The 24,573-nt window shown below is 42.5% G+C and overlaps 1 protein-coding gene across 1 annotated transcript in view; it reads right to left on the bottom strand.

The window, feature by feature from the left end:
* EPHA4 (EPH receptor A4) overlaps positions 1 to 24,573 on the bottom strand; it is a 142,122-nt gene that overhangs the window by 77,534 nt on the left and 40,015 nt on the right. The gene's annotated exons all lie outside the window — the stretch shown is intronic.

Genomic DNA, 24,573 nt, shown 5'->3' with positions numbered 1-24,573 from the left:
AAAAAAAAAAAAAGAGTTGGTAAGACATGGGTCATAATTTCAGGGGAAAGTCATATAAAGTCCCAACTGCTGATTCTGAAATATAATATGCTAAGATTTTTTAAGATCAGCAGATATTTTATGTTGATTTTCCAATTAATAAAACCCTCCTGTTTTTCCCTCTCTCGATTTTTTCAACATCCCCCCTTCCTCCCTATGTACGCACACCCTAAGAGCCTGCTGCAGAGAACATGGGCCATATAGTTCTTTACCCACCTGACGTGCTTTCCATGACTTCATCTTTGCAAACATCACACTGACACCAAGAACTGCTTTTACTAATGTGGAAAATCTCAATAATTCTGTGAAACCTCACAATAAAAAATAATTAATAGGACCTTGCTCGCTCCTTTTTCTCCCCTATGCCCTTCACCATCACCTCCCAAATCTGTCTCAACCTGAAATAAAAATTGACCAACACCATCAATATTAAACCCACAGTGACAAGGCCATCCAAAATCACGTTTTTTCATAAGACCAGCGGTTAAAAAAAAAAAAAAAAAAAAAAGGTGACAGCTACCCACAATTTTTCCAGTATGATTTGCTTTCAATTTTCTCCAAGTATCTCATCCTTAAGATGTTCCTTAACTAACAAAAAAACACCAGCTGGGAGAAGAACCCATCAGGCATTTTCCATCAGCTTGACCACAAAAGGAGACCCACCATGCCAGCAACCCAGCAGATTTTACTCAACTGAGTAGATTAAAAAAAAAAAAAAAAAAAAAAGAGCTCCACGAAACTGCTTGATTCTCTGAGATGTGGCCACTTGGCTTGTCTCATGACTCATCCATCAAGCATCTGTATGGCTTCCAGTAGAAGTCTGTTCCTCCCTCTTGCACATCCTGCTGGTATTTTCTTAATCACGCTCGTGTAATGGCAAGCGGAAAGGGAGTTGAGCAGAAGCTCCAGAAAGGTACACAGTTACTTCACGATGATTAACTAAAAGTTGTTTATGGAATTTCCTTTAACGAGCCAAAACTTTATGACGTGTGGAGCGCCAACAATAAAATGCACCAGGAGATCAATCTCTCCCTTATTTGCTTTCGTCTTTCACTGGACCGGAGAATCTTAGAAAAACAAGTTGCTCCAATGACTGAGATTTATGTGTCTCAAGCTTATACACATCACATAATTAGGAATGGTTCAATATGCAAGGCGCTCTTTGGTCATGCTCAAGATGGCCCTAGGGTTTCCATTAAAATCAGCAACGCCAGCTTGGGGAGGAAGATACACGGAGGGTCAAGCTTGTTCTTCCCACATCAAACACAACAGGTCCCTGAACTCAGAAACAAACCCACTGGGACCTGTGTGTCACTCAGTCACAGCCAACAAAGGCAAGCTGTAGAAACCTGGCACTGAGTCTGGTGGTGCTAGGACTGCTAGGAAGACAGGAATTGCTTCTTATTTTTTCACATCTGGACATTGGATGAAAATTCTCCACATTCCTGATAATCCTTATGTACCTCCCTTCCATCAGGCATCAAAATCTAACATCTCACCATGGAAGTGGAAGACTGACAAGAAAAACTGGCCCATGGTAGATTCACTGCCACGTGAAAAAAAGAGCACATTCAAAAAGTGGTAAGGAAGAGAAAAACAGAGTATTGCTATTTCCTCAACTTCTACGCTGATCAGACTACTTCCATTTAAAAAAATCAAATTCATCATTCACAAAAGTCAAATTACAGGATGTTTTGAATTGTTTGAAGTTCAAAAATGAGTTGTATGTTTATGTTAATTTAAGGAAAAAACGAGATCGCGACTTTATACTTTTTCTCTGTGTCCTTGAGGCTGGCATGAATGTATTAGCGAGAATAAGTATATGTGAATTCATCTGGGGAATACGGAGTTTTATACCTATTTGGAAAATTGAAGGCTGCCCTTCTTTAAACACCCTGACTATTTTTACTCACTTTTCCTCCAGTTTTTACCAGCGCAGGCAAAAGTACAAAATTGTCATTGTGCTATTCTCGGCAACCTTGCTGCCCTTAACACATTCCTTTGTCTTCAACTACATCAAGATCATCTTATTAATATTTCAGGATTCTTAGAAAGGATCTCTCAAAATATAGTAGTGGTTTTTCATGCACACGGCCATTTTGCTGCCTACATTCAAAATGACCTACTAAATTGATGGCTGAGTACATTTCTTCGCTCTCGTGGTTCACAGCCTCCCAGCCTTTGGTGCATGAATGTGTAAGAACATCCCATATTTATTTATTCACCACTTATTTGCATCCTGAAATTTTCACTACATCTTTCATTCTAAACAATATCCCCATGAAAGGTGTGTTTGGTATAGCAAGCATTGACACATGTTGTGATTTTCCATCACTCTCCTGTAGGTGAGAACTATTACACTGTGTTTTGGAATGGTAATGGCTTGGTAAGCGAGTCAGGAGTGAGTCAAATTGTATACCCAAGAGTCCCTGCACTTCCTTCTGCCCCCTGGCTGGAGTTACACTATGAAGGGGCGCCTTATTTGGCCTTTCAGATATATCATTGTGGGAAGATTAGTTCACATGTGCAGTGCAAACTTTGAGTTCCTTTGCTGTAGCTTTGCCTTAATTAGTTCTTTCTGCTGACTTTAAATAAAAGAAGAAGATAAATGAGGACAAGAAGAGGAAGAAAAACTCTGTTCTTTTCTTTCATTGGCTCACCCAGTACCATAACGAGTTGTATTTTAGGACAGTATTCTATAGAAGTTTCCCTATGGAATACTTAAACATAATAATTTCTGGTTAAACAAAACCAAAAATCTTCTGAAGGTAATGAAGCATCTTCAGGATTTCTTGGTGCATAGATGATTTACATGCAATGCCCAATTTGAGCAGCTAGTTAAACCTACTCCTTAAAAAGATTATATATCGATGTTATGGTCATTTTCCTCCTTTTTTGCAGAAATAAAAAAAGACTGTCTTTATAGTTCATCTTTAAGCAATTTTGATTTGTAAAAATTGTTAATAACAGCAACAGTGATGACATGTCAAGCATTTTTGAGCATTTATGGTGTTAATGTGCATTATTTTATTTAATCTCCACAACAACCCGGTGAGCCTGAGGCTTTATCGGTATTCCCATTTTGCAAGTGAAGAAATTGAGGGTTTTACGTAACTTGCCCCAGGGCACACAATTAAGTAGTAGCGTCACCACCTAACCCCAGCTCATGTTTTTCTAAAGTTTTTCTGTAGTTACATGGGGTTAACACTGACCTTCAGCAAAAATGTGACACTGATATAACTGAGTACAAAAGAACTGAGGACGGTCCCAACTTTCATTTGTCCCCGCTGTCCATCCCGTGGTCGTCTTCACCAGCCACGCTTTGCAATCTGCGAACCAGTTTCCAATTCAAGGCTCCCAGAGCTGCGATGGCCATTAAGATGGCTAATTTATGCCATAGGCAGCTGCTGACCACTTGAAATGTGGCTGGTCCAAACTGAGACAGGCTTTAAGTGTGAAATACACCCTGGATTTCAAAGAGTTGGTATTGCAAAAGGAAATGTCCTATTGATAATTTTTATATTGATTATATATTGAAGCAATAACACAGTGGCTTTATCAAGTTAAAAACTGTATCATTAATTTCACCCTTTAGAGCTTACCTTTTTTTTTAATGTGGCTACTAAACTTAGAATTATCTGAGTGGCTTGCATTGTATTTCTGCCGGGCAGAACTCCTCTCCAGTTGGCCATATTGTCGCGACTGGATGCGCGCATACGCACAGGGACTCCCGCAAATGCTCGGTGCCAAAAGTGCTGGGGCTTGTATCACAATCACCTGAGTCCCTAATAAAGGTTAGCCTAGTCCACTTCAGAGAATCTGATTTGTTTCTACTTAAGGGCGGCTCTCAGCCACCCAGCTAATTTGAAAAACCTAATTTGGGCTAAAGTACTAACAAATAGACACAAATGGGTTAAAAATTACCTTCCTAGGTAACAAATTTGCATTTTACTACAGAGTCCCCTGAAGGTCAAAGCTGAAATTCCAGCAGTGGCTCTCTAGGGGAAAGCTGAAACTTTTATGCAAACTAGTCTCTAGGTAACTTTTGGCTCATGGGAGCCTCTGGGTCCCTCCAAGCTCTTCATGTAGGTATGGTATTAGGCACGCACTTCCAAACGGGTTCTATGGGAACTCTGCCTCGTGTGTACTAGCTACACTGTAGATTCGGTAGGTTTAGGAATCTGCTTTGGAAATATCAGAGTCACTTTTAAAGGGCATTATCGAATCAGTTCTCTGATTAATTGTTCACTTGCTAGACTATTTTTTTTTTTAAAGATTTTATTTATTCGACAGAGACAGCCAGTGAGAGAGGTAACACAAGCAGGGGGAGTGGGAGAGGAAGAAGCAGGCTCATAGCGGAGGAGCCTGATGTGGGGCTCGATCCCATAACACTGGGATCACTCCCTGAGCTGAAGGCAGACGCTTAACCGCTGTGCCACCCAGGCACCCCCACTTGCTAGACTATTATATGAATAATTTAAGAAAAACTGATGGGAAAGGGAAACATCTGTCACATAAGTTTCCGCTTTGAGGTTTTTATAACAACACACAAGCCCCAGCCATCTTTGGGGAAGCTGTGGACATGAACAGATTTCCCATATATAGAAGGGAAAACAGGGGCAAAGAAAATGGAAGAATTTGCCCCAGGCAGGGTTGGTTTTCTAACCCAGACAGTGTGGCCTGAATTACTATGCTCATGGGTGAAGATGGGTAGGGAAATTGTTCAGAGGGAAACAAGGGCTCTACTTTCGGGTCCTTCTGATTATACTCCACACCCAAATAGCAAAACATGACCAAGCGCTGGCAAGTCCACATGGCCCAATTCTTCTGTACTCCACAACTGGGTTTACTGATGATATGTGTTGAGAATGTCTGAACACTGAGTCTCTGACGGAACCTTAACAATCATCTAGCCCAGGAACTGGCACACAGTTCTGTAAAGAGCCAGAGAGTTAAAGAATTTAGGCTTAAGAGTTACACCAAGAATATTAAGAAGGTGCTTACTTATAAGATAAAATTCTAACAAATTTTCTTTAATTTCTTTTATCGATGGAATTCAAAATATAATAGTAATAACGAAGTCCTTTTTTTAAAAAAAATACAGGTTTACTAATGATAAGAATGAAATTCTTATCTAGAGAGATAACATTTCACTTAGTTAGCTTTCAAAGAAAATGTTCCATATTATCAAATTGACTGCAAATGCCGTCTGTAAAAAACATTCTTAGCTCTCAGACCATACAAAAACAGGTGGCAGGCCTGAGGGCCATACTTTGCTGACACTTGATCTAGTCCAACATACTCCTTTTCGAGATGAATGACTTGCCAGCAGTTCCTTCTAGAGCATTCCAGGACTAAGTCTGGAATCCAAGGTTCTGTAGTCTCTGTTACCTTGCAAGGCCTCCCTTCGTTTTGAACAGTGAAGCTTAACAAAAAAACACCTTCTTACCATTGCTGCAAGAGTAAACTTTCCATCAACCACCATCCTGGAAACTGATTTGACTCAGTACTATTATTAAGTAAATCAACTTTTAAGTTGATTTTCTTGGTTAAATGATGTACCTTGATTTGGGGGATATCCCTTCTCCATTTTGGGGGCAATACCTCTTAGACTGTTTGAATTTTCACAATCAGTCATTACGATTGATTTTAACTTTACATAGTTTTCAAGGTCAGGTTAAGGTTTTATTTCCTGGGAATCCTGACCTTGGCTTGTTTTTCTATATACAGTTAAAGAATGACATTGATTTTTGCTTTCTGGGCCACTAAAATCATGGAACACCCAGAAGAGCAGTGGAGACACTTTGCATTTATGACACCTGTGAACAAATGTTGCCTTAACCTTCTGCCAGTGGAGATGGGTTTACTCCCCACCCAACTCAAGGATATGCATAGGCCAGAGGAGTGTTCAAGCACTTTGAAAGATTTACCAGTTTCTCAGGTCATTCTTACTGAAGCCTAAGCTCTAGTTTGGGACACCAGTGGATTTAAAAGGAGACATCAACGTGAAGACGACCTGAGCCCAAATTCGGCTGGGAGGTTGAGCTTCTATTCCCCATAGCCATCACTCTCAGACTTTAACATACATCAGAATGATTTGGACGACTTGTATAAAGACCAGTTGCTGGATTCCAATCCGAGTTTTGGATTGTCTGACCAGGCCTGAGAACTTGCAATCCTTACATATGTCCAGGTTGATGACAGTGCACCACACTTTGAGAACTCCTGCCCAAGAGTAAACAGACCCATCTCAAAGTAAAAATGTCAAAGAACACTACATTTCAAATTATGTCAAAGTATCTCATCCTTTTCCAGTACCCAGTTGCTACAGGGAATGAAAAGAGGGCCTAATTATTATGAGGGGGGTTGTAACTAGTTTTGGAGATGGGAGAGAATATCCCAGAAATTTGAAATTTTTTGAAATTTAAAGAATGAATGATTATGAATGATTTCCTTATGAAATTGAAATTATTCTTCAAACCAGTATAACTGCAGCTTGTAGTAACCCGTTCTAGAACAGAGCCTGCTGTGGAATGTCTTTATAAAAATGGATTAATCTGGCACGCCTGGCTCGCTCAGTCGGTAGAGTGTGTGACTTTTTTTTTTTTTTTTAAGATTTTATTTATTTATCTGACAGAGAGAGAGAGAGAGAGTGCGCATGCACACAAGCAGGGGGAGCAGGAGAGGAAGAAGCAGGCTTTCCGCAGAGCAGGGTGCCCCATGCGGGGCTTGATTCCAGACCCTGAAATCATGACCTGAGCTGAAGGCAGAGGCTTAACTGACTGTGCTACCCAGGCGCCCCAGAGTGTGTGACTCTTGACCCTGGGGTTGTGAGTTCCAGCCCCACATTGGGGGTAGAGATTACTTAAAAATAAAAACAATAGGGGCGCCTGAATGGCCCAATGGGTTAAGCATCTGCTTCTGTTCAGGTCCCGATCTCAGGGTCCTGTGATCAAGACCCAAACCTGCTTCTCCCTCTGCCCTTCCCCCTGCTCATGCTTTGTCTATCTCCCTCAAATAAATAAAGTCTTAAAAAAATAAATTTAGAAAATGGATTAATCCAAAATCCCAAGGAAACTTGCTAAACTCGCACAATCTCAAATAAGTAGTTTTCCTCTGCTATCAGTACTATGAACCGATCACTGTTTCTTTTGCCACTGTGCTTCAGATCTATTAAATGGAATTTTTAATTCTTGTTTATTAGATTTAAGAACACTTGTTATCTGGATAGTAAGTTCAGGATGGTAAAAACAGGTGTTTGGGGTTTTTTTAAATTATTAAATAGTGGAATAATTATTTAGAGATTTTTTTTTTTTACATACTCTGGAGAAAATATTTTCTGCAAGACTGTTGTTCTGGTTCTGAAAGACCATAAAATCAGGTTTATCCCATGCATGCCACTGCCTCTACCAAACTGAGTAATACATGAGAGATATTGTCATGAAGGTTTTGCCCTGATGCTGGTGACTTTCGATCTTCAGTCTCCTCAGAATATGATTTTTTTTTAAGATTTTATTTATTTATTTGACAGAGAGAGAGAGAGAGACAGCCAGTGAGAGAGGGAACACAAGCAGGGGGAGTGGGAGAGGAAGAATCAGTCTCCCAGCGGAGCAGGGAGCCCAATGCGGGGCTTGATCCCAGGACCCTGGGATCACGCCCTGAGCCGAAGGCAGACGCTTAACGACTGAGCCACCCAGGCGCCCCAGAATATGATTTTTGAAGTGGCTTCTGGGGAGATGGTGAAAACAAAGTTTCAGCTAAAATGAAAATATTTCATTGCATACTCACCAACAACGAGATCGTAAGTGAACGTGAAGGATGACAATGGCAAAAAGTAAAGCAGAAACAAATCACTGGTTATTTTTCTAGGTCACATTTCTCCTCACTGTCTGATTTCTTTTTAGAGTGTGTCATAATTTATAGCGGGGCAGCAGGGGAAGGTATGGGAAAGGCCCACACTTCGGTCCTGAGTCGTACAGACCTGGATTTGGTTCTTGGTCCTGCCATTTATTGGATATGTGAACTAGAAGAAAGTTTACCTACTGACGTCGACGTTCTCCTCTGCAGGGCTGGCGTGAGGAGGAAAGAAGACACCACAGAAGAGTGAAGCTGGGTTCCTGGCCTGTATCAGCTCCTCCCTAAAAGGGGCACGTGTTATTGCTACAGTCTCCTGTAGGGGGCCTGCACCAGATCAGAGTGTGGATAATCCACGTATCTTATGTACATAGTACTGTATCTCAGCTCTAGAACACTGCACGACAACTTACCCATATTATTTCATTCCCCCTGCTAACACGTTGTAGCAAACTTTCGAGTGAGTTCTCATTCATAGCACCTGCAGCTTATTTCATGATGACACATAAGATAGGTTATTGGGTAAATTTTTAGAATGAAATCAACGATTGGGTTGGGTTTTTGAGGTTTCGTCTTTTTACTGATCGTTTATGATCCAGACCATCTCTTCCAGAAAGCCACAATTCTATCCTACTCTCTATATTCCATCTCCTTCTATTGTTTCCACTCTTACTTGGGAGCTAGCTTTCAAAAAAACAGACAAAGGGAAAAAAAATGACCGAAAAAAATCTATGCTGAAAATTGACTTGCTCTTTCAAGAACAGAATGCAGCATAATCCCATAAATAGGTGGGTAATTCTAAAATGTCAGATGTAGACGGTTTCCACATAAGATGCAGTAAATCCTCTGGAAGGAAGTTCACATAAAGCTTGCTCAATTTAAATTAACTCCATAAAAATTATTGAACACAAACAAGAAGAATGCAAGGGAGAAATAACTTATTATTTTCCCTGCTTGCCTGGAAAACAGACAATCTAATTATGCAAGGAGCTATTCCTCTTTGGTGAATTTGGAGGGAGTCAACTTGAATAGCAGGAAGGTCCAAAGTAGACAAAAGTTTAATTAAACATGGAATTAATTAGTAGACTCCACGCATGAACAAGACCTCATTCTATTGTCAGAAACTGCGCGGCCCTCCTCCGTATCATGTAAAGGTACTGATGGGAATGAAGATTGTTGGTTGCCATCTTTGTACCTGCAACTTTGGGCTGGTACGCCTGGGGCTCTCCCTCATGGGGAATTTTTAAGGGCTCCAGCAAAGGCAATCAGCCTTCCAAATACAGATGTAAGTCACTTGGGTGATAGATAAAGTGAAGGGCGGCTTTGGGATTTTGGGAAAAGACATAATCTCTGCTGTTAGTTCTAAAGCCCAGAGGTTGCTACCAGGTTTGATCGTGGTGCGGTCAGAAACTTTTACTTAGTTTGATCATGACAATTCTATCTAAGATGAAGTTACTATAACTTCGTAATGCATCACAACAGAGCCTTGTTAGACACAAATTATTTCAGCTTGATAAAGGATGACAATTTTTAAATAGAAGGCAGCACAGCAAATTACTACTTGTGATTATTATTGTAATCACAATAATTTCTCTTTTAATAATTTATCTTTTCTTTTCTAGTTTGTTCAATAAAGATTCCTCTAAGCCTTGTTCTTATTCTCCCACCAAGGGCACTGACAATTTTCTACGTAAAAAAAAAAAAAAAAAGACAGATTTTAATATTGCCTTGAAAAACAATATTCAGGGAAACATTCTAATCCCTAGATAAACTACAAATTTTTATTTTCCGTCTTTATCTCATACCTAAATTTCACATATCAATGACCCCGACTTTTTTTAGTAAATGTTGTGATTAAGAAAATGTTAATTTAACTTTTGTTTTCAATGTATGGATCCTACTGAAGATATAAATTCAAGTATATTGAGCAGAACTTAACTGAATGACTTACAATAATATCTTAAGGTTATGACAAACTTTAAGCTTGTCGGCTTTTCTAACACATTAAAGTTTATATTAAGAAAGTGCTAAAAACACAAATGACCACACTATAAAGAAAAACAATCAAGAAAAACTAATACTTTAAGATGAGCTAAATGCAGAAAGTGTTTAATCATGTTTTTAAAAACACCTAATCCTCTGCCTTGAATCTGAGTATAAAATTACTGAAAATAGAAGGGAATACTTTTGCAAGATTTAAATAAGCCCGGCCATATAAACTATCAATCCTCACCACGGACAGTACAACATTCACAGCGAAGACATGCAAATCTGAAGCCATTAGCACAGAACTTGATTACCCGTGACATTTCAGAGAGCGCCAGGCTTTTTGATGAGTTCTTATTGTCTTCTTCACCCTTCGGTATTTGGGGTCCATAAAGACTAAGCGGCTCATTACATATCCACTGATTACAAATACCAGGTCAAGGCACTGAGTAAGGAAAGCAGCTGGTCTTCCCTCTCACACCTAACACTACCCCATGTGCATTTAATACAGTCTGTGTGATCACCTATCATGTAAAAGTTCCCCCAATAGGAGGTATGCGTATTTATTCATTCACTTGGCCACTCATGTTTTAGCAAACATTTATTAAGCCTTCACATAGTAACAGTGAAAGTAACAATGATAGTGAATATTTACTGAGCACGTACTAAGCGCTAAAAGGCGAGGAATGTGTTCCTGCTTTCAGGGACAGAAGAGTCCATTGCTCACCCTCACATCTTTGGGAATGTTCTCTGGCAGACGTGTCTGTAGACTATTATGGGGTCCTTCCTTGTGCACCTGCTAGTAGAAGGAATGGACTAGAAAAATGGTACCTGAAAGACTAAGTGAGCCCTGTGTGGAATACTCCTGGAGAAAAAAGAGTGTAGACAGGAAGCTCCCCCTTCCACCCCAGAAATTGAAATGACAGTGATTGCCAACTGGCAGCAAATCGATGTGGGGAGCACTCCAGGCATCCAGCGAGCCGATTTAGACAAGGACCCTCTTTCTAGGGAGATCACAGCCCGCCTGGAGAGGGAAGTGGTTTCCTCATTAACTGCACACACATCCTATACTTGCTCATTTTCTCCATTTGAAAGTAAAGGTGGTAAAGAACACTGGGAAAGAATGAAATATGTTCTGAAGGCAGGGCCAGATCAAGAGAAACACGTGTTAAATAATTATTTGATTAACTCCAGCAGCGTCGCTAGTCATTGTCATCCAAAGGACTTTATAGCCCGAGTTGTCACAAATCATGATTTACGCTGGCTGCAGTAATAACTGCTTGGCGCCCCTTCTTCTTTTTTGTTATGTTGATGGGGACTGAGGATCTCAAAAAAAAAAAAAAAGCAGTTTTAAAAGACCAACTTCCCCCATGTTAGTTATTAGCAATGCATTACGATTCTCTGCTGAGGTTTTTGATCATGGGTCCCTTTGCTGTTTACTCTTTGAAAATTATTGTATTAAGATTTTTTTTTTAAAGATTTTATTTATTTATTCGACAGAGATAGAGACAGCCAGCGAGAGAGGGAACACAAGCAGGGGGAGTGAGAGAGGAAGAAGCAGGCTCATAGCGGAGGAGCCTGATGTGGGGCTCGATCCCGTAACGCCAGGATCACACCCTGAGCCGAAGGCAGACGCCCCACCGCTGTGCCACCCAGGTGCCCCAAGATTTTTTTTTTAAAGAGGATTTTAAGATTCTGAGTACCCCTAATAAAAAGAAAGTGATTTATGCTTCACAGGTAGGACCAGGTTAAACATCTGTTTTTGGCATTCCATGCAGTGGATTAATGATTTTTTTTTTAGAACTACCTGCCAGCATTTAATATTCTATGTGTTTGACTATTCCAACCCTGCTTAAGTCTGAGGAGAACAAAATAAAAATTCCCAAGGAGCTCCCAGAAGAGTCCTCGTCTAGACCAAGTGAAATTTATGGGCAATCTTGCACTGTCTGTTTTTGGTGCAGTCTAGTAGGGACCTCAGAGATCAGAGCAAGACCCAGCCGACCAGACACGAAATAACAGGGATGACTTTGCTGTTACACAAAGTAGTGTAGCACCAACCCACTCTCTCCCACTGACTCAGTACACTCGTGCAGGTGAGGGAGGATTTGATCACTGATTTAATGCAATTCTGAAGGCATCAGGTCGGCAGACCAGTGCCCTAAGAAATCAGGTTCAGCTGCTGGCAGGATTGAGCAGTGTGGTGCAGACAGCCCACAGGCACCTGCCTGGACAAGGATAACCTAGGAAGTTCGAAGACAGGGCTTACCGGTGAGCTTCCTAAAGACCCACACGGACAAAAGAGGGGAGCCGGGGAGCCGCACCTTCACAGATCTGAACTCCATGGCACTATGAGAACATCCTTGCCTTCATTTGATCTCCTGTGGTAAAGCATAAAGGGCCAGTCTCTAGATCCTCCCGATGGCAGGGCAGGTCGGGCTGGTCCCACCCTTAGGGGCTCTGGGAGGTTCTCCTGCGGAAAGTGCTCTGGCAGCCTCGGCTTTCTCTGTCATCAGTCTGGATCCGTGGGAAAGAGTAAGATGCCAAAAGTGCTTGCAGGTGAATTCTTTGTCCCTTTCAAGTGCATCTGACTTACACTGATGACTTACAAGTGTGTTTATCTTTTGTTGGGAAGGATTATCAGTTCAGTTGGTAGATCTTTCCCAGGTATAATTTCTAAATCACGAACAGGGACGCTGGGGGAAATACCAAGTCACAATCTGCTCCTGTGTCTGTGTCTCATCCCCAATATCAAACACGAGCAATCCCGATGAAAACTGGTGTGAATACAAACAAAAACGAGACCATGATGGTGACATGTTCCCACAGGCCTGGGTCATGAAGGAAGAAAAAGTGCAACTCCTCCCATTTGAAGAAAGCAGGGGAACAAATCAGGTTTATTAATAAACACGAAAAAACTGCATATCACCAACATAGCCTAAATTCATCTCGACGGAAAAAGAAAGCAAAAAATCCAAAAAACCCTTTACTTACCCAAAACCAACTTCTAGACCAAACTTCAAAAATGACAATGAACAGTACAGGAAATTGAAAACCTTTTCTAGGATTCTATTTAAAGACCTGGCTTACCTACATGTAGGAAACCGGCTTAATCTCTTTGCTAATTACTCTTCCTTTCTATACAGCACAAAGCAATGAAAAATCATTAGCAAGTCCTTCCAACCAGCCATCAAAAGTAGATCACTTTGTGTCTGGAAAGCTGAGACCAAGAGAAGACCTGCATTTTATTTATTAGAATATGAAACTTTTTTCCTAGCCCTGAGGCTGAATCATTCTGAAAGAGGCTTGGATTTGAAGGGGAAAAAAAAAAAAAAAAAGGAAAGAAAGATGAAGTCATAAATCTTCCCCCGGGGCGGGGGGGGGGGCATTAAAAAAATTTGGCAGGGAGACGATCATCGGCATGAACAAAATGAAGGTTTTTTTCCCTCAAGGCTATGTCAAGGTTACACTTGGTATGTCAAAAACACAACCAAGAATCCATTCCACGCCGATGCGGAAGGGCAGGAAGTGAGCTCAGACAGCAGGCTTGCCAGGAGGCCACGCTCCACGGGGTCCAGACCCGGAGTCCAGTCCCAACATTTACCAACTTAAGATCTCTGGGCCTCTGTGTCCTCCAAGGACACCAGACTAAATTTCTACGATCTACCTCTAACCCGTTCTGTGACCTGACAGACTCGATTCTGAAGTGGCCAAAGATGTTTTAATAAACACTGAAGTCATTTATAATTTGGTTCAAATGCCATTCATCAGATCAGTTGAGTATGTTTATCTTCCGCCTTCCGGAACTGGTATGGCCTCATGCATGGAACTCAGGTTCTAAGCTCTGCCATCTACCAGCTGTGGAACCACGAACAAGGGACTGACCTGACTGGCTTTACATAAACAGCTCTTTCCTTCCAAGAAATTCATCACTTCAAACTCTTTATTGAACTCTCTCTTTACCCGTCTTAGCAGAGATTTCTGAGTGCCCCCTATTTCCTTTCAGCCATTTACTAAAATCAAAAAAAAGAGAACAAAGGAAAGAAATGTCTTTATGGTGTCCCAGTTCCCTTGATCTCCATGTATTGTGGACACATACACCTGCCTGGCAAAGGAGAAGGACGGACAAGGTCTGTGCTTTCAAAAAGCACACATTCTAGTGGCAGGGTGTCAGTCCACACAACAAACCTTGTGATGGGGAAGATACTGAGGGGGATGGGGGAGCAGCTTAGAGCAGGCGCTTAGGAACCGCCTTTCAGAGGGGACTCATGAGTTGGGCCCTGAGCTAAAAACAGGCCAGCAAATGTGAAAATTGACATGGAAAAGCATTCAAGGAAAAAGAGAAAGTTGCAAAGGCCCTGTGGTGAGTGTGTATTAGAGGAACGGAAAGAATAGTACTGTGTGGGGGGAATGCTTCAAGAGAAACGCTAAGACCAAGCTCAGAGTCCAGCAGTGTTCTCATTATAAGACCTAAACTCAATGAACAGTTTAAAGTTTATTCTCAATAGGGCGATGGGATTTGCTAGAGATTTTTGAAACATCATTTTGGCCACCAGTGGAACACGGATGGTATAAGTACCAATAGAAGCAGGGTGACCAGTGGGAGGCTGCGGAGGCCAGGGAGAGGTGGTGCTCACCTGGGGCTGGGGCAGCCAGTAGAGCTGGGGTTCATGGTTGGGTTCCAAGTAAGTGACACAGGTGCTCACGCTGCTCTCCCCATGGTCACAAGATGTCCCTTTCGGTGGACATCAGATACCAAACAAGTGACATAAGGAAAAAAACTTAGATTTCCCCCTCGGCTCTGTCCTTCAAAATGAGTCATGTCTAGATCGAACTAAGCAGACGGGGCCATCACTTCCACCGCTGATTACAGAACAACTCTTGCATCTGCTAGCACAACAGGCTTTAGGAGGCCAGTGCCCAGGCCCCGGATTTCACCACACTTCGGTGGCAGCCACCTGACAGCACCCCCTGACATCAGCCAGCCGAGGGGCCGGATTCCTGAGTGTGATACAAACTGGAACTGAGAGTGCCGCTGACAAGAATTTGTCAACAGCAGCAAAAGTTATTAGGTTTCCAGTTGACATCAGGTAGCTGTTGGTGTGGGCCGTGCGCTGCTGTTTTGCAAGCGACAGCTTCCCTTTCCTGTTTCCAGACAGAACCAACGTTGACCTAATGGGGAGACTACAGAGAGCTTGCTGGTTACCAGGAAAACTGAAAAATGAAAGTAGATTTATTCGGACCTGGCACCATCCATGCCCATTTTTTTTGATTGCCTCTGTGGTCATAGAGCTCAGTCCTTATCCTTCAGTGTAAAATAGTCTATGTCTCTAGATTGTCAGAAACAAGGAAACTTCTCCAACACCCACACTCGCCACAAGGAAGTCTCTCTCCTATAGACTCTTACAGAGCCTCTCTCTACCCCCTCCTTCTGCATAATTGTGATTAAGTCATGAACCGTATGTTTGGAGATTTACTGCCCATTTCCCCCATAGAACACATCTTCCCCGGTGCCTACCCCATTTACTACGAAGCTCTAACAGTGAGTACAGGATCTTGTGACGCTAGCAGCTCAGTATATGTTTGCTGAGTGAATAAATGGATGACCAAATGATGCCTTTAGCATCTGAACTCCGATGACCATCTCAAGAAGTTTAGACACAGGGGACGCCTGGGTGGCTCAATCAGTTAAGCAGCTGCCATCAGCTCAGGTCATGATCCTGGAGTCCTGGGATCGGGACCCCACATCAGGCTCCCTGCTTAAAGGGCAGTCTGCTTCTCCCTCTCCTTCTGCTCCTCCCCCAGCTCATGCTCCCTCCCTCTTTCTCAAATAAATAAAATCTTTAAAAAAAAAGAGAGAGAGAAGTTTGGACACGGAGGGTAACTCAGACCACTTTTGGCTGTGACTTTACAGAGATCATTCCGGGTTCACTTTCCTGTTTCTGTATTTCTTGGCCGTCGGGGTTTCGATTTCCCTTCAAACAGCCCGGCAACATTACAGGTTCTGCTGAAAGTTGCCAACAGGGAAATAAGACAATCCTTACACAAGCAAGCAAGAAGGTCTGCAGCTAATCCTTAAATGTAGAGGAGTAGGGGAGGCAGGATTTTCAAGCTTTCTGTTGGTGAGTACCTGCCACTCAGAGAAGTAGGAAAGCTGTGGTTCAGATCACCCAACAGAAAATGAATCCAGAGAGCAGATTAGTTTTGAAAAGCCAAAATATTTAGATATGAATAATTTGGGGAGGAATGATAGCAGTAAAGGTCTGAGGGGTTGGGGCTCGTGGAGGAAGAAAGAAGTCCTATCAAAGGCAGCCTGGAGAGCTTAGGCAGATAGAATAAGAGGTAAGTCCCTTCGCTAAGTTAGTCACACTCTCCCACATACAATTCTCTTGGCAAAAGCTTCTTGCTAACAAAGCAAGCACATACTTTAAACATAACACAGTGCAGTATAACAGCTAGGGTGCCTGTAAATGTAGTTTTAAATACATTTTTAAAAGCATCAAAGGAGGGGCGCCTGGGTGGCTCAATCAGGTAAGGTGTCCAACTCTTGATTTTGGCTCAGGTCATGATCTCAGGGTCACGGGATCGCGCCCTGTGTCTTGCTCCATGCTCCGCACGGAACCTGCTTATCCCTTACCTTCTGCTCATCCCCTTCCCTCTGCTCCACCCCCGACTTGCCCACACTCTCTCTCTCTAATAAATAAACAAATATAATCTTTTTTTAAAAAGCATCAAAGGAGTGGAAAACCAAACAAGACCCACGGTTTGAGAATACTAGAATACTACGATTCCCCGGGTCCTGTGGCCACAAAGGCAATCGGGTTTCCTCACTGCACTTGAAGTAAGCATAGTTTCTGAAAAGCAGTGTGTGGACCTTGAGTCCCAGACAGCTGAGCTGGGGCTAATCCCGATGCACTAGGAGGTGGAATACAGCTGGTGATTCAAAGCGGGACTCCAAGGGAAAGACAGGAGAGAAGAGGAAGGGTCAATTGACAGGGAGAAAACTCATTCCCTTTTCTGCAGCTCTTCAGGCAAATCCAACAGGACCTCTCCTGTTCAGCTCTAAACACATCCTACCCGGGAGACTCTGGTCCCCGATGGTATTAATGCTGCTGGCACTGCCATTCAAAGCTAATCTTACAGCGCTCCCTTAGGAAGGGAGTCTGTCAAGTTTTATGGCTAAAAGAACATTAAAGACCTGTGCATCGTGGGAGAACCACCACATTAACCTCTCAAATGTAAGGCAAAGGTAACATTCTAAACTCGCAGTGTAAATACACAACAGCAGGTTACCTCCAACACGATCTGGAGTTCCAGCCATGCCTTCTCTATCTCTTGGCAGATTGTTTTTCTTCCTCTGTAATTGCTCCGTTTTTCTCTCTCTCCCCTTAACTCTTTTGTTTCCTCTCCCATTGCCTTCACTGGCCATTAGCGAGAGTGAAGGCTAATTTTTAAATACTCATTTTATGTAATAAATAAAATATAATGCCCATGCTGAGGGTGCCAAGCCTGTTTAAAACCTTTCACGTGCCCCATTGTGTATACCATGAAATTCAAATGGAAGAGTACAGAAACCCAAGGTCCCCCATATGCAGCCCTAATTTGTCCCTCAAACATCCTACGCTCAATCAAACCAGACTGCATACCATTTGATCTTACTTGGGTGGTCCACACATTCCCAATCACTTACAAATAATAAAACCTTAACCTTTCTTCAAAGCCTAAAATCAGGGGCACCTGGGTGGCTCCGTCGGTTAAGCATCTGATTCTTGATTTCGGCTCAGGTCATGATCTCAGCTCCTAAGATGGATTCTTGCTTCAGCAACCCCCTCACCTCACCCAGGCATGAAGCCTGCTTAAGATTCTCTCTCTCCCTCTCTTTCTGCCTCTCCCTTCCCCCCTCCACTATTCCCCACCCCACTCTCTCTCTAAAAAAATAAAACAAACAAAAAACCAAAATCTAAACCAACCACCTCCTCTTCTATCAAGCATTACTACCTTCAGGAATCAGAACTCAAGTTTATGTTTGTGTATACAACATTTGTACCTTGATGCTGATTTTCACATTTATTTTTTCCCCTTATTATCCGGCAAGCAACCGGTAAAGTCAGAAGACAACACTTATCCTAGACACAGTCACGTCTCACGCACACACACACACACACACACACACACACACACACACATAGAGCGTAGTATCTCACCTTGAATATAATAAATGTATCTTTAGGAAGTGAGAATTTGAAACTCACTATTCAAGTGTTTCAAGGTTTTCAATTCCAATTTATCTCCCCCAAACCTTATTATGAAAGCTCATGTAATCTCTGATTTTTTTCCTATGTATTGGTGACTGAACAAATAAAAATAAAGTCAATCATCCTTGAAATCCATGTTTCATAACGACATCATAACATTCTGACAGTTGCACTTACAGTATGCAGTATTTGAAATATTACACAATGACAAAAAGTTACTACTACACATTCAGTAACTCTTTAAAATGTATTTGCATTTTACTAGCCATAGAGGTATCTGCATGTAGAGACTCTGAGTTACCACACACAGCAAGGTTTGGCTTGGTCCACAGCATTAGCCCAAGGACACCTTGCAATAATTCCCTCCCTATTCTCGTCCCCTCAGACTGTGACCTACTACTGTGAATGTCAGTCAAGCAGCTATTGCTTGGCCTAACTTCAAACAGCCAACATCACTTCCAAACTTGCCCTTGAATGCAAAAAGGAATAAAGCTCTATCGAGACCAAACCAACAGCAGGACCTCACTTCTGATTAGATGTTTCAGAATATAGAAGTGTGATTGAAACTGGCTTTAAGGTTTCCAGGCCAACTACCTGAGAGAGTAGAGATCTTATAACCAAAATAGGGCCTAGAGGAAGAGGAGTCAGATTTGGAAGGGCATGAGGTCAGTTTGGCAGTCACTGACTCTGAGATTTTGTATTGAGATGTTTGGGAAGCAACTGGAAATACAGGTATGGAGGTCAGCATGACCAAGGATGGAGATCTGAAAAACATCTGCAAAGAGCACAGGAGTCACAGGAGTAGAAGAGCTGAAGATTCAGAAAAAGTTCCAGAAGGAATTGGAAATAACCATATTTCAAAGGCAACTGGAGAAAAAGTAATAAATAAGGCAGGGCAGACAAGAGAACATAGAGTAAAAAGGGAACTAGAATTTACTGAGCACCACCAGGGACAAGGGCAGACACTTTACTCTCACCATTTGCTCTGGTCGTGGCCATTGTCAGTTATACCCACTGTGCATACAGAGGACCTGAGAATTCTGGTGCCCACTGCCACAGATCAAAGGCTATATTCATCATGGAGGAACCAGGAGAGTTCATGAAGAAAGTCAGACCAGAATTTCAAACAGTCAAGGAAGGTGTCAGGGAGGATGAGGCTTAGGAAGAGACCGGGATTGTTAAAGTCGAAGGTGTCTGTAACCTTTGAGAACAGTAACAGAGGAGTGGTGTGGGGGAGGTTAATGGCAGGAATGGTCCAGTTGGTAAGTCACAGTGAATCAAAAGAGTTGGCTAACAACACCTATGCAAGGACCAATCGAGCAATTCTATAAAGACAACAGACTGCTATTAAACAAAGCTCCTATGACCAGAATTTAAACCCAATAAACACCCATCCCAGAACATGGCTCAAGGAGGGTCCCCACACTTCATTTGTGTTCCATTTTCAGGAATTTTACCTTCTGAGAATTCAATCACATTCTTAATCATTCAAAAGCCAATACCCCTTGCTATAAATTAAAGGTGATAAAAAAATGTAAGGATTTAGTTTTTATTAACTGTCCATGACCATCTAGAATTTGAGAATCTGGCTCATAGCCTGAGTAATAAGAACGACAAGTAGTTACTGGGACTCACTATGCACTCTTATATTACTTTAAACGATCCTCCCAAACTCTGAGAAGTATGAGCTATTATTTACTTAACCAATTTATTCCACAAATACTTTTACACACCTGGTATGTGTCAGTTAGTGTTCTAGGTGGCAGGGATAAAGCGATATTCCTTGACAAATTGGTGGGGAAAGAGAATAATACATACAATTAAATTAAATGACATTAAATTAAATGACATTAAATTAAATGACAAATATATTTTTAAAAAGTGGTAGGTGGTGAGAATAAAAAAAATAAGATATATTTCAATTGAGAAAAATGAGGCACCCAAGCAATGTTTGACCTGTAGAGGGCAGTGAAATGTTTACTGCATGGCGGACTCTGTGGTGTACTGGAGGTCAGATGCAGAGAGAATGACTGGACCAAAGGCTTCTGGACACTCCTGCGTGCTGTGCTGCCTCCCGCCAATGCCACCCTCACTCCTGAGCACCGGAGCGCCACAACCCACAGGTCAGCATGAAACCCATCAGATGCTGCCCAAGTGACATCCAGTGCTAGGCTTCTGGATAGAAGAATGAAAAATAAAACTTGAGAAACTGAGGAAAGCCTAATCCCGCATCTACTACAGTCAGTAAGGCAAGGTTAAATGATCCTTCCGCTATACCTCTGCAGGCATTTTTGCCAAACTGAAATTGAGCATGTAGGGCAAGGGTTAGTCCGTGTTAATTCCTGGTGTATCCAGAAGTCATTATGACCCACTGAGTTAACCTTATAACCAGTCTTATCTGAGGGTGAACATTAGCTGGGACGTACAATTGTCACTGCCTGTATCAAATGGAAAGGCAAACTAGAAAAGGTAAGAAAAGATCATCCTACATGCTTACCTTTCAGAATTGCCCAAACGCTACATAAACCTTAAATATAGTTGAGCCTTGAACAATGTGGGAGTTAGGGGCACGAGCTCCCACCTTCATGCAAGCAAAAAAACCTGTGTCTTGGGGCGCCTGGGTGGCTCACTTGGTTAAGCGTCTGATTTGATTTTGGCTCAGGTCATGATCTCAGGGTTCTGAGATCAAGCCTGCAAGTGGGCTCTGCACTGGGCATGAAGCCTGCTTAAGAGTCTCTCTCTCTCTTTCTCTCTGCTCCTCCCCTCTCCAAAAAAAAAAGGGGGGGGGATCCTGGGTGGCTCAGTCATTAAGCATCTGCCTTCGGCTCAGGGCGTGATCCCGGCGGTCTGGGATCCAGCCCCAAGTCAGGCTCCTCTGCTGGGAGCCTGCTTCTTCCTCTCCCACTCCCCCTGCTTGTTCCCCCTTGTTCCCCCTCTCACTGCCTCTCTCTCTCTCTCTCTCTCTCTGTCAAAATCTTAAAAAAAAAAAAAAATCTGTGTATTACTTTTCACTCTCCCCAAAACTTAACTGCTAATATCCCACTGTTGACTGGTAGCCTTACCAAGAACACAAAGGTCAGTAACACATATGCTGTATGTTATATGTATTGTACTGTATTCTTCGAATAAAGTGAGCTAGTCAAAACACAATGTTGTTAAGAAACTCATAAAGAAGGGGCGCCAGGGTGGCTCAGTTAGTTAAGCATCTGCCTTCTGCTCAGGTTGTGATCTCAGGGTCCTGGGATCCAGCCCCATGTCACTGTACTGAATTCACTGAAAAAACTCCACGTGTAAGTGGACCCACGCAGTTCAAACCCATATTGTTTAAAGATCAATGTATATCTTAATGACTTTACTTAAGATAAGAAGATACAACATGTAAGAAATTTGTACTTGGGAGTGCCTGAGCGGCTCAGTCAGTTGAGAGGCTGACTCTTGGTTTCAGCTCAGGTCATGATCTCGGGGTCATGAGATAGAGTTCTGGGCCTGCTGGGAGTTTGCTTGAGATTCTCTCTCCCTCTCTCCCTCTCCCCCTCCCCCAGCTTGCACATCCTCTCTCTCCCCCTCTTTCTCTATATAAGTAAGTAAAAATATAAATAAGATAAAATAACAATCGTATTTTTATAATTCTTTAAGTTCCCAAAAGTGTGCTATCTTGTCTCATTTACTGGGATAAACGGTAGGGAAAGACAAAAAAAAAAAAAAGAGGACAAATTTCCTGTCAATAAATATGTAATTTTATAACCTTCTGAAAGAGCTTACTATTTTCAATACTCACCAAATTACATGCCCACGGTAGAAATTTCTATTTCATAAGAGAATGCGATAAAAATTGATGATGTAAACTAGCCCAATCTGTCAAGTAACCTGGCATTCACCACGGCCTCAGGGCAAAGCGGCTGCAAACCACCCGACCCCTGCCCTGTGTAACCCGAGGGGACGTTCATTATACTGCGTGAAACTTACCATTTAGGCAGATGAAAATGGGGACTAGACTCAATGTGCAATGTATATATTAAGTTAAAAGGTTAATTTTCTGACTCATGGTCTGGATATTAGAGCTGTGAAGGAAATCGAGTCATCGTATGCTCCCTAAATTAGCTTTCAGTGAAACAAGACGCGGGATGGGAGAAAGGGATATGTCTCCTGTTTAGGTCCATTAGTTCCAGCAGCAGGGATGCTCCCGGTCACACCTGTGCCGCCTGTCAGGGGTGGAGGCGCGGCGGCCAGGCTCCTGCCTGGATGTCAGGCTGGGATGGAATGACCGAGCTGCCACACACAGCGAGGTGGGACACCTGACCCTCAGCTGTGGCTCCGTCCATGAAATGGGGACATTATGTGAAGAGCAATGAGAATTGGGCCACAAAGGACTTGGCTGGGCACTCAAAATATGCTGCCATTCAGTGGCCCTGAGGTCTTCCCCAGGAGACGTAAACTTAGAGCCTATATCCTCCATGTAGAAGGGTTTCCTCCCCCTGAAAGAAGATCCCCTGAAAAAATGTTGCCAAGAAACAGGCTAGGAGCAGACAAGGGAGAAAAATCCTACAGAGTATTTTTAGGCCCTGTGTCCCCATTAGTGCTGGATATTGCCTACGATCCTATTGTAACTCCGAATCGGATGCTATACTGTATTTCCTATTTTCTGGATTACAAAACAAAGGTTTGGCAAAGATGCCAACTAGTTCAACAACCAGAGTGGGGGTCAGATTGAGGTTTATCACATTCCAAATATAATTCCAACTAATATTTAGTGTATGGTTATAGCTCAGCACTTTTCATAATCTTACTAAATACTTAAGATGATCTTACAAATAAGGAAATACATTCTATTTTAGACTAGGGAAACTGAGGCAAGCAGAGTTCATCAGCTGCTTGAGAACACTTGGCTGCTAAGTTTTGGAGTCAGTTTGAACAAAGCGGTATAATTCCAGAACCACGGCATAAAATACACACATGCCTCCCAAGGACCTGTCTTTCCCCTAGGTGCTCAGGGAAGAGGGTCCACAGTCAAGAAAAATTCATACACACACACACACACACACACACACACACACACGTACATGTTTAGATTGAGTGAAAAGAGGTATTGAAGTCCCAGTCTACTCATTTGTCTTAGAACAACATAAAAGAATAAATTAGAATGGTGTGGAAATCAAGTACATTCAACATGTCCCATTTCTCCCGCTTCAGAAGATTTTTATTAAAAAATATGTTTGACTCCTCAGTAACAAGTGTCTGATTAACATCCATGTGCACCTGCCCAGTAGCTCACGGGAAACAGAAAGAGAAAGGGAACAGAAAGGGAGAAACACAAAACCCTGCAAAGAGGCAGCAGAAATGAATAGACATTTTCCCCCAGAAGCCCCCTGGACAGACCTTTATGGTCTCCAGATTCAGGACAATGACTCGGCCTCACAGGACGGAGGGGTCATCCCCTGACGTGAAGCCCTGACCTCTACCCTCATTCCCCACCTGGATATGTACAGCCAGGTGTGGTGGCCTCCAGCCTGAAGAAGAGATCCTCATGGGTCTGCTCAACACTCAGGTGTGCTCAGAGACAGTACCTGGAAGCCTGTTCCTTCTGAGGACCACCTTCACAAACCCTCCATAAGGATTCAGCGCCAAGGAGGCCTGGATCGGTCCTGAAGACACTCGTGGCCATGAATGTCTTACAATTACTCCACAACAGCCCAATGTGGTAGATACGATTATTATTACCTTTTTTACCAAAGAGAAAATGGAAGCACCAAAAAGATAAGGTCACCTGGCTAACTAATGGGTGGGGCAGGGCTGAGACTGAGGCCCTCTAACTCCAGAGCTCACAGTGTTGCCCTGCAAACACCTTCTTCCAATATTCCTCCAGTTTCTGAGGCTCAAGAGCAGAGACAAATTCTCTCACACGTTAAAGTTGTCTCTGTATCCTTCCCAGGCCTCACCTCCACTCAACTACTCCCTATTTCCCCTCCCCCTCCCTTCCCCACAGAGAAGACAAACCTTATCTGTGGTTTAAAACACAAATCTGGGCCTGTCCTGTTCACTCCTGTGTAAATGCAGCAAGATTCCTGATACAGTGGCCTGTAATCCCTAGTAAAAGTCTGATAAGAGTCTCTTAGGTGAAGAGAGTAAACATATTAGCTTTACAGGAGAATGTACTCATCGAGTTAAAAATACAAAGACTGAAGAAGAGTGGCTAGCCTAAAATAGCAACTAAAATAATCCCAATTTCAGGCTGGATGACCACCTTCACAGAAAGCATACAGAAACCACTGGATGCATTAACAACCACAGAGAAATCAAATAGCCAATTAAACCGTTTTACCCGCCCGCTCACCCAGATCTGCCAGCCACCTTTGCTCACGTTATCCTTACTCCCTCTGAATCCCCAAGGTCAAGCCTGGGATCCTTTTTCATTTAATATTAATATTATATTTAAATATAATTT

This window comes from Ursus maritimus, unplaced genomic scaffold (assembly GCF_017311325.1).
Source record: "Ursus maritimus isolate PB19 unplaced genomic scaffold, ASM1731132v1 scaffold_1, whole genome shotgun sequence".
Classification (NCBI taxonomy): Eukaryota; Metazoa; Chordata; class Mammalia; order Carnivora; family Ursidae; genus Ursus; species Ursus maritimus.
This window is presented reverse-complemented; position numbering and strand designations above follow the sequence as displayed.